We start from the raw sequence: 10235 nt of genomic DNA, 5'->3' as shown, positions 1-10235 counted from the left end.
AAACATGCTGAAGAGAAAGGCATGAGAGACTGCAGATCAGCTGTGCAGTAAGTAATTTATCTCAGGACCCAGAGGCCAACAACCTATGGGAAAGCTGTTGTGAGAGGGAACACTGAACCTCCTTTCCTTTCCCTATCCTGCTTGTCACCTATTAATGCCTCAGGCAATCTATTCAAATTATTGAATCTTGTGAAGTGTCACAGAAAAATGAAGTTCACTCAGATGCATCTTAAGAGGATAATCTTATTTTTGAACATATAAGCAAAAGTTATAAGGTAGTAACAAATGGAATCCAGCAATATATCACAATAATTCAGTATGACCAAGAAGGGTTTAGTCCAGGAATAAAAGAGTATTTCAATATCAGGAAATCTATCAACAGTCTATAAACATAATTCATTATGTTACCAAATCCAAAAGGAAAAACAAAATTATATCAGTAGATGTTGTAAAGGCATTTAATATAATTCAAAAGTCAGTCCTAGTAAGTAATAAGTAGAAGGAATCTATTTAAGTATGATGAAGGTGATTTTCCAGAAACCAACATAAAATGTTGTTTTAAATAATGAAATTCTAAAACATCATCTGTTAAAAATCAAGAACTATTTTGGAAGCTCCATCTATAGCAATTATTATCTTAACATTATCTTGGAGATTCTAGTGACTGCAAGGAGTCAGGAAAAGTAAGGAATATGCATAAGCATTGGAAAAGTAACTACTAAGACAGATGTGCTAGATTGTTCTAATGTTGAAGAGATGACAAAGGGAACTATGTTTTCCAGAACCGTTTCCCTTTTGTGTAAGAGTTGGCCAAACTGAAAGTCACATGAGACTTGGGAGGTGGAAGTGGAGCAGTAGCCATTATCTCTGAAGCTCTGAGTCAGATATGATGAAGGACAGATGCAGTCGTGCCCAGGGGGCTCGTTCGTTGTTGTTTTCCCCTACTCCACGTCCAACTCTACTTCCTGGCTGCCAGACCTGCTGACCACAAGGAGCCCCTGGCCCACCACCAAATGACGACCTCAGAAGTGCGAGCTGTGCAGAGGTGCCAGCTTTCCAGAAACTTTCCTGCCAGTTCCCTTCATGTTCCCTCTCTGGTACCCACATGTGCCCAGCTTCCAAGATTTCCGTGAACACACTTTTAAGAAGGCTGGGTAGTGACTTTTTACTGATCCTCCTTTTGGATTTTTACTTGTTCACATCTCCCACAGTTATGTAAGGTCTTGTTCCTGTCATTCACCCCAAGTCGTCGTACTAGTTGTTCTTCTCTGACTAAATTCTGACTGATAGAATTAATAAAATAGTCTGTTAAAGCAGCTGAATACAAGATAAATGTTAAAAATTAATTTTAACATGTTAAAATTAATTTTTAACATTTATTTTCTGTATTTTAGCAATATAGACCTAAATATGAAAATGGAAAATAATAGTTTGCCCATAACAATGACAAAAACTATAAAATAATTAGGAATACAAATCATGAAGAAAGGCACAGAATTATATAAAGAAACTCTAAAGTCTTACTGAAGGACATGAAACACGATCTAAACAATTGGACATTTCATGTTCTTGGGTAGGAATCCAAAGATGATAAAATGGTAATTCTTCCAAATTAATATAAAAGAAAGTACATTTCCAATGAGGACTCTAACATCATTTAAAAGATAGTTGTTAGTTTAAAATTTATATGCAAGAATAAATGTCCTAGGATAATCTGGAAAGATATGAATAAGAACAGTGTATGTGTGTGGGGGTCCTTTAGAATATGTAAGCACATGTTATAGAGCTTTTATAATCAATATGCTAGCAGCATGAGAAAAAATAGATCAGTCGTCAGAATAGAAAATCCAGAAATAGATTATAATGTATTTCAGAATTTAATACATGAAAAATCTATAGTTCAGTTTGGTGGGAGGGAATATACTTAAGCCACAGTGTTTACATAGTTCATATACTGATCTACGGATGAGCATGAAGAAAAATTCAGGATACATAAGGTTGCTAATTCGAGTTGTCTGGATGGTGGATATGGAACACAAGGCAGGAGTTGGGGAAAAATAGGAAAAAAGAAAAACAATACATCATTAAGCAAACTTAGGCTGTATGATTTATACCATATATGTATATTTTAGGGGGACTGCATGTAGATGTGCGTGGAAAAATAGATGGGAGTGAGAGAGAGATGCACTGACTTGCAAGAATCTCTATGATCTATCAGTGAAGAAAGCAAGTTGAAGATTGACATATACAACTTGATTCTGCTTAGGTGAAAACAAACAGACACCCTGTATTAGTCAGGTTTTAATCAGAGAAGCAGAACCTCTAGGAGTCATACAGAATAAGGTATTACAGGAATTTGACATAATTCAAGGTCAAGGTTGGAGATGATTAAATAGTTTGGATGTGACTTTTGTTTCTGCTTCCACTGTTGGGCCTGAAGTCTTCAGGGCACGCTTTTGGGAGGGAAGACGGACATGAAGTGGCATGCCATCCCAAAGGTAAACTGGAAACTAGAAGGATGAGCTGGAACCCAAGTAGCTCTTTCATTTCCTCCAAACCTCTGACTTCGATGATATGGCTGACCTGTATGAGCAGCTGATGCCCTTGGTCACAGAATGGACCATGCAGCTGATCTAAGGGTAGGAGAAGCAGAAGGAGGTCCTGCAAGAACTGGTAAATCTGTGGGCCCAGCTGCTGTCTGATGCCAATAAGGTGAGCCAGCAGATCCACAATGTGTATAACCTGCTACAGTACCTGAACTTATAATAAACTTCCCAATCTAATCGTTCCTGCTGCTTCATTTTTGTCTTCTAAATCTCATGCAAATTTCTCTGTGGCCAATCCCAGCTCAGAACCACACAGGGAAGGCAATTCTGAGGAAGAGAATTCTGGCAAATGTAACCATCACATTACACACACACACACACAGACACACACACACACACTATAAGACCCCTATGTAAGTGTATGTGTACCTTTATGCTAGTATGAATAGGAAGGAGAAAAGCATGAAAAGATATATCCCAGGCTCTTAAACCTGTTTTCATCAGGGAGATGTTAGTGGAGGGTTGTGGTTAGAGGTTAAATAAAATATGGTATATTTAACCAACACAATAATACTACGCAGCTGTTACAAAGAACAAGATGGCTCTATATGTACACATATGGAAATACATCCCAATGTTATATTAGTGGAAAAAAGTAAGCCACTGGAAAAATAACTAAAATATAATCTAATTTATGGAAAAATAACCCAGTATGTGCAGGGACACAGATTTAGATCACTAACTAGCTTTATGAACTTTGAGCAAGTTATTTAATCTGTGCACACCTTATTTTCCTCATTTGTGAAATGGACATAGTAATATTAATTGTAGTATCTAGACTGTAGAGTTGTTGTGAAGATTAAATGGGACCCATAAAGTGCCTAGAGTAGTGTTTGGCAACTAGGAAATGCTTAATAATACTAGTGATCATTATCATTATTTTGGTAATTTCTATCATTATTAAAATATCCTGATGGAAGTAATTTGCTACCCTCTCATACCCTATCAACTCAATTTGGTTCTGTCAAATCAAGGAGAAAAGGAGGAAGGGTAGGGGATCTTATTTAAACAGAGCTGCTCCAGAAGGTTGTCCCTGGCCTATGGGTCAGTGAGTTGTAACCCTGGGTAGTCATTAAAAGGCTGTTGATGGTGGAAAGACACAAGGGCAAGCAATGCTTATCCAGTAAAAAGCTGAGGATTGAGATAAACAGTTCTGGCTGTGTGAGTGTGTCTGCATGCATGTGTTCATTCTCATGTGTTAGCACAAACATGCCTGTGTATAAATTAGAAAGAACCAATATAGCAACTGAAAATGCTTGCATATAAGGAAACATTTTTAAATCCTGCAAAGGTGAGCCAGAGTGCTATATAATATCTTATATTTTCTGATTTTCACATGAGAGTTAAAATGAGGGACTGCCAGCATACTCATTTATGTACACTGAGCCCTGTAATTTATTTCATTGTATTTGAGGTTAGCAGGGAAACATTTATTTATTTAAAATTACTCAGAATACAGCAGAAGGAGCTATTCTGTAGGTGTGAAATGTGTCTAAACCGCAACAGACACACACACACAAACCCTCCTGCACTTTTGACACATTGTGACCACAGTAAAGGCAACATGAGGCTTCTTTTGTTTCTTGATTTTGCTGGAGGAAATGAAACAATGGGGCATGAACACAGTTCTCAACCTTTATTTCTAGGGGGGCTCACGTGGCTGACTAATGTTCCCTAGCATAATGCTCTTCTAAATGTAATTCCCAGCATATTGGCCATTACTTCATCTCATTCATTGCCACCCAAGAGAGCATATCAGGATACAAATGAGTGAGACTGACATTGGAATAAGACAACCTTGGAGACATTCAATTTTTTAATTAAAAATGTAATGCATAAATATATTTTTATTGAAAAAGAGTAAAAATATGAAAATATATACAATACACTCCTGTACCAGCTCTCTCACACTCGAACGTCTTCTTTGCAGAGATCAGTATTAACAATTTGGTGTATATCCTTTGTATCTTAAATTTGCATTTATATACAATACATTTATATGCAAGCATGTGTTTATCTATATATCTATGTCAATATCTTCACACATGCTGGATTATTTTTCCATAAACAAGATTATATTTTAGATTTTTTTTTTTAGTGACTGGTTTTTTCCCACTGAACATCACACCATTGGGGTATCTTTCCGTATGCGTAAATACAGATCCAACTTGCTTTTTAAATAATAACATTATGTTGTATAAATATACCACATATTATTTAAACTCTCATCATATGGCAGATATTTCTCCTTTATTACTAAAAACAATATTGCACTCAGCACACCTGCTCATTCTTGTACATGTCTTTGTGCACAAATATATTTATTAAGAACAGATACTAGACACTTGTGTGTGATGAGTGTGGTGGGCTTGGTGACTGTTCCTGGTAGGAATTTGCCCCATGCCTGGTGCTGAGTGGGAGAGTCTCCAGGTACCAGAGTGTTCACACCTGTCACTCGCTGGGCAATCTTGTGGTCTTGTCTATTCTGGGAGTTTGGAAATTGATGGGAGCCTGGTGACTAGGGTGGGTTTACAACTCCTTTCTACCACCTTTTCCTGAGAATCCTGGACTAGCCTGACTATCTACCTTCACCCTCCAAACTGGCTGGCACTAGTTGCATTCATCTCATTTTTGTCATATGTTTGAAAAACGTCCACTTTGCACACAATCAGTGCCAGGTGCCAAGTTTACAACCTGGGTGTACAGTTGCAAGTTCTGAGCCCTGGGAGGGATACTTACTTGGGAGTGAGATGGAGGACAGGGGAATCTGAAGGAGTGATCTTTAAGCTGATCTAAAGCATGATGAGAGGCAACCCTGAAATCTGGAAGCCCAGGGAGAACTACGTTAAGCAGAAGCAGTAATTTGAGCTAAGTTCCTGAAGTGGGAGATACAGAAAAGGAGCCAATGTAGTGAGCTGGGAGAACAGCAATGCAAGATAAGATTAGAGGTGTAGGGCCACAGTAGAGGAGCTTAGATTTTCTCTACAATGGGAATACATTCCCATTTCTAGAAAACACTGAAGGCTTATAAGCAAGGGAGAAACTTGATAGGCTCTGGTTGTCTACAGAGAATGTTTATAATTTGTATTATTGATTACATAATTGGAAATTATTGATGATAGTTTGGATTAAGGTCGTTATAGCGGAGATAAAAGTTGGAGAGTTAGTGGCGTTTTAAAAGGGGATTGAAGAAGACTTACTGAAGGACTTAATGGAGCAGGCAAGAAAATGTCAGAAAGTTACTATGATGGAAGTCAAACCAAAAAACAATTCACAGGAAAAGGTACAATGAAATTCCAAGGAAAAAAACCCCCAGATTTTTATAAAAACAATGATAGGCTCTTCAAAGACATTCCCAAGACAAGTGGTTAAGGAAGGTGGGCCTAAAATCACATCCAAGAACTTTCAGAAAAGTGCCATAAAACAAGGGAGAAAAGGTGTGAAGTAATTCAAGAATAAGCAGCAAGGGGATAAAATACCAAAGAACAAATTCCGGTGGACAAATACATTCAACAAGAAAAAATTCCAGCCAGACAGTAAAAGTGATGAATCAGCATCCAAGAAACTCAAATGTGATGATTTCAAAAAGAAGAAAGAACTGAAGCAAAGCAGACAACTCAGTGATAGAACCAACTATGACATTGTTGTTAGGGCAAAGCAAATTTGGGAGATCATAAAAAAAGACAGTGACAAATAAAAAAGAATGAAGTTGATTCAAGAAAAAGTTAAAACTAATGCATTTGCACATGATTCACCTCGTGTGATCCAGTGTTACATTGAGTATGGCAAAGAAGAACAGAGAAAACAGGCTTTTGAAGAGCTGTGAGATGATTTAATTACAGCTAAATGTTAAAAATTTTCTCATGTATGGGAGTAAACCATAGATTGCAGAGATGATAAGAAGTTTTAAAGGCCGTGTGAGGAAGATGCTCCGACATGAGGAAGCATTGGCCATTGTGGAGTATGCATACAATGACAAAGCCATTTTGGAGCAGAAGCATGTTGACAAAGGAGCTCAATGGGAGCGCATTTCAGCTACACAAGTGAGCAGATCACCCAACTCTGGACAAAGTATTAGAGGTACAGCCAGAAAAGCTGGAGCTTATCACAGATAAAATGAAACAGATTCTAACTTCAATGACCCAAAAGGAAGCTGTGATTAAGCATTCAATGGTGCATAAAGTATTCTTGGACTTTTTTTTTAACCTATGCACCCCAAAGCTAAGATCAGAAATGATTGAAGCCATCTGTGAAGTGGTGGCATACCTGGCACGCACACCATGGCACCAGAATGGCCATGCACTCCCTGAGGCATGGCATGCCCAAGAACAGAAAAGTGATTGTGAAAACAATTAAGACTTATGTTGAAAAGGTGGCTAATCACCAATACTCACATTTGGTTTTTTTGGATATATTTATTGATTATGCTATTACAGTTGTCCCATTTCCGCCCCTTTACTCAACTCCATCCTGCCCACACCCTCCCTCCCACATTCCCCCCTATAGTTCATGTCCATGGGTCATACTTATAAGTTCTTTGGCTTCTACATTTCCTACACTATTCTTACCCTCCCCCTGTCTATTTTCCACCTATCATCTATGCTACTTATTCTCTGTACCTTCCCCCCACCTCCCCCTCCCACTCCCCTATTGATAACCCTCCATGTGATCTCCATTTCTGTGGTTCTGTTCCTGTTCTAGTTGTTTGCTTAGTGTGCTTTTGTTTTGGTTTTAGGTGTGGTTGTTAATAACTGTGAGTTTGCTGTCATTTTTACTGTTCATATTTTTTATCTTTTTCTTAGATAAATCCCTTTAACATTTCATATAATAATGGCTTGGTGATGATGAACTCCTTTAACTTGACCTTATCTGAGAAGCACTTTATCTTCCCTTCCATTCTCAATGATAGCTTTGCTGGATACAGTAATCTTGGATGTAGGTCCTTGCCTTTCATGACTTGGAATACTTCTTGCCAGCCCCTTCTTGTCTGCAAGGTTTCTTTTGAGAAATCAGCTGACAGTCTTATGGGAACCCCTTTGTAGGTAACTGTGTCCTTTTCTCTTGCTGCTTCTAAGATTCTCTCCTTCTGCTTCATCTTGGCTAATGTAATGATGATGTGCCTTGGTGTGTTCCTCCTTGGGTCCAGCTTCTTTGGGACTCTCTGAGCTTCCTGGACTTCCTGGAAGTCTCTTTCCTTTGCCAGACTGGGGAAGTTCTCCTTCATTATTTGCTCAAATAAGTTTTCAATTTTTTGTTCTTCCTCTTCTCCTTCTGGCACCCCTATAATTCGGATGTTGGAACGTTTCAAGATGTCCTGGAGGTTCCTAAGCCTCTCCTCATTTTTCCAATTCTCGTTTCTTCATTCTTTTCTGGTTGCATGTTTCTTTTTTCCTTCTGGTCCACACCCTTGATTTGAGTCCCAGTTTCCTTCGCCTCACTATTGGTTCCCTGTACATTTTCCTTTGTTTCTCTTAGCATGGGCTTCATTTTTTCATCTAGTTTTCGACCAAATTCAAACAATTCTGTGAGCGTCTTAATAACCAGTGTTTTGAACTGTGCATCTGATAGATTGGCTATCTCTTCCTCACTTAGTTGTAGTTTTTCTGGAGCTTTGAAGTGTTCTGTCATTTGGGCCAATTTTTTTTTTTTTGTCTTGGCGTGTCTGTTACTTAAAGGGGCGGAGCCTTAGGTGTTCACCGGGGCGGGGTAACGCTGGTCGCTGCGCTGTGACGCTGTATGTGGGGGAGGGGCCGAGAGGGAGCAATGGCGCCCACTCCCCTCTCCACCGGATTTCAGTCACTTCCTCTGCTACCCACAATCAAATTGGGCCCCTCTGGTGCTGGTTCCCGAGTGGGTGGGCTTGTTCACGCTCTAGGCCCCTGTGGGTTTCTCCAACGACCTCTCCTGTGAGGCTGGGTGTCTCTCCTGCTGCCGCCCCAACCCCCACGGGCATTTTCAATCAGAAGTCTGAGGCTTTATTTCCCCGTGCTGGAGCCCTGGGTTGCGAGGTCTGCTTTGCTCTTCGTCGTTCGTGGGGGTTTATCTGTGCGCGAGTGTGGGGCCGTGGGGTGCTACCCGCCGCTCTGCCTGACCTGTTCTCCGCCACTCTGAGTCCGGCCCTCTCGGTTTATCTGTGCAAATGTGGGGCTGCAGGGTCTGCTAGTGGTCAGACTGCCCGCCCCGTTCCTCCCACACTCCGCCAGTCTCGGTCCCTTCATGGCCACTCGAGTCCTCTCTGCCCCAGTGCCCATCTACCTACGCCGCCATCTTGGTTCTTCGCATTTGGTTTTATTGGTGGCATTTGATTGTACTGATGCTACTAAGTTGTGAAGTAGATAATCATATTTTATCAGAAATTATTAGTTCCTTGCCTAACACAGTACATGACAAATAGGGAATATGTTTGTACCTATTAAGCCCCAGAGATCCTGCACATACAGTATGAGATATCACTGAAGTTCTGCAGAAAGGAGATGGAAACACACACGGTAAGGAAGAGATCTGATGCTGAGAGCTCCTAGAATCCATCTCTCCTGCTTTGTTAAGCTACCTGCAAGATAACGCCCAAGATGTGGTGCTAGATAAGTCTGCATGTGTGATGGTGCCTGACATTCTGGGAGCTGTCGTTGGAGACATTCAGCCTGCCGTGAATGCCATCGCCAGCTTGGCAGTAGAATTACATCCTGGTGGCAAAGATGGAGAGCTTCACATTGCAGAACATCCTTCAGGATATATTGTTCTGAAGTGCTTAATAGAGTGAGATAAAAAGATGAAAGAAAATGAAAGAGAAGGTTGCTTTGCAAAACCACCTGTAGAACATATTGGTATAAAGAACCTAAAGTCCTGGACTAGTGTGAATCGAGGTGCCATTATTCTTTCTACCCTCCTCCAGAGTTCTCTGATCAAGGAGTTGCAAATTAAGTCAAAGCTGGACTGAAAAGCCTGATTCCACATTGGAAAAAACCAGAAACACCAGCAAAGGAATAGAAGTGCTACTTGAAAAACTGTCAGTACAGATGGAAACAATGAACAAGATGGAATCATGTTTTCTCTTCTGATCTGTTTTCCCACTGTGGAAAAGAAGGGCTAGGGGGGTCCACCTTACTGGTAATTTGTGTGCCCTGTATGTGTGTTTCTTCTTTGTATAAGAATTTATTTATAAAGTGCTTTCTAAAATTGCTCTTAAAAAATAGATATGGGGTCAGTGAGTACCAATATTTTATATATTTTAGTATTTAATTAAATGCAAAATGGTCTAAAATTTGTGCTAATTTACATTATTTCCAGTGGCATATTTTTTTATTAACTCAAAAAAGGTTTATGCAGTGGCTACTTACTTACCTACTTACTTACCAAGCACCTAACATATAGAAGAAAATAAAGCAGGTCAAAACATAAGGAGTGATAGGGGCTGGTTGCACATTTAAATTAGGTGGTACCTTGCTAAAATGGTAATCTTTGAGGAAAACTGAAGGAAATTCTGGAGTAAGCTACATAGATATCTGAGGGAAATGATATTTGGAGGGAACAGCAAGTGAAAGTAACTGAGGTAGACAGATAGCTGGTGTGTACTAGAAAAAGCAAGGAGGTTGGTATGGAAGAACTGGAGTGAGCAAAAGAGGAAGTAGG

The 10235-nt window shown here is 39.7% G+C and overlaps 1 pseudogene; it reads left to right on the top strand.

Moving 5' to 3' along the window:
- The first annotated feature begins 5894 nt into the window (after nucleotides 1-5894).
- On the top strand, nucleotides 5895-9664 carry LOC112300604 (pumilio homolog 3-like; annotated as a pseudogene).
- The last annotated feature ends 571 nt before the right edge of the window (nucleotides 9665-10235 follow it).

This window comes from Desmodus rotundus, chromosome 12, assembly GCF_022682495.2.
Source record: "Desmodus rotundus isolate HL8 chromosome 12, HLdesRot8A.1, whole genome shotgun sequence".
In the NCBI taxonomy this organism is placed as follows: Eukaryota; Metazoa; Chordata; class Mammalia; order Chiroptera; family Phyllostomidae; genus Desmodus; species Desmodus rotundus.
The sequence above is the reverse complement of the archived record's forward strand: the minus strand, read 5'-3'. Positions and strand labels throughout refer to the sequence as shown.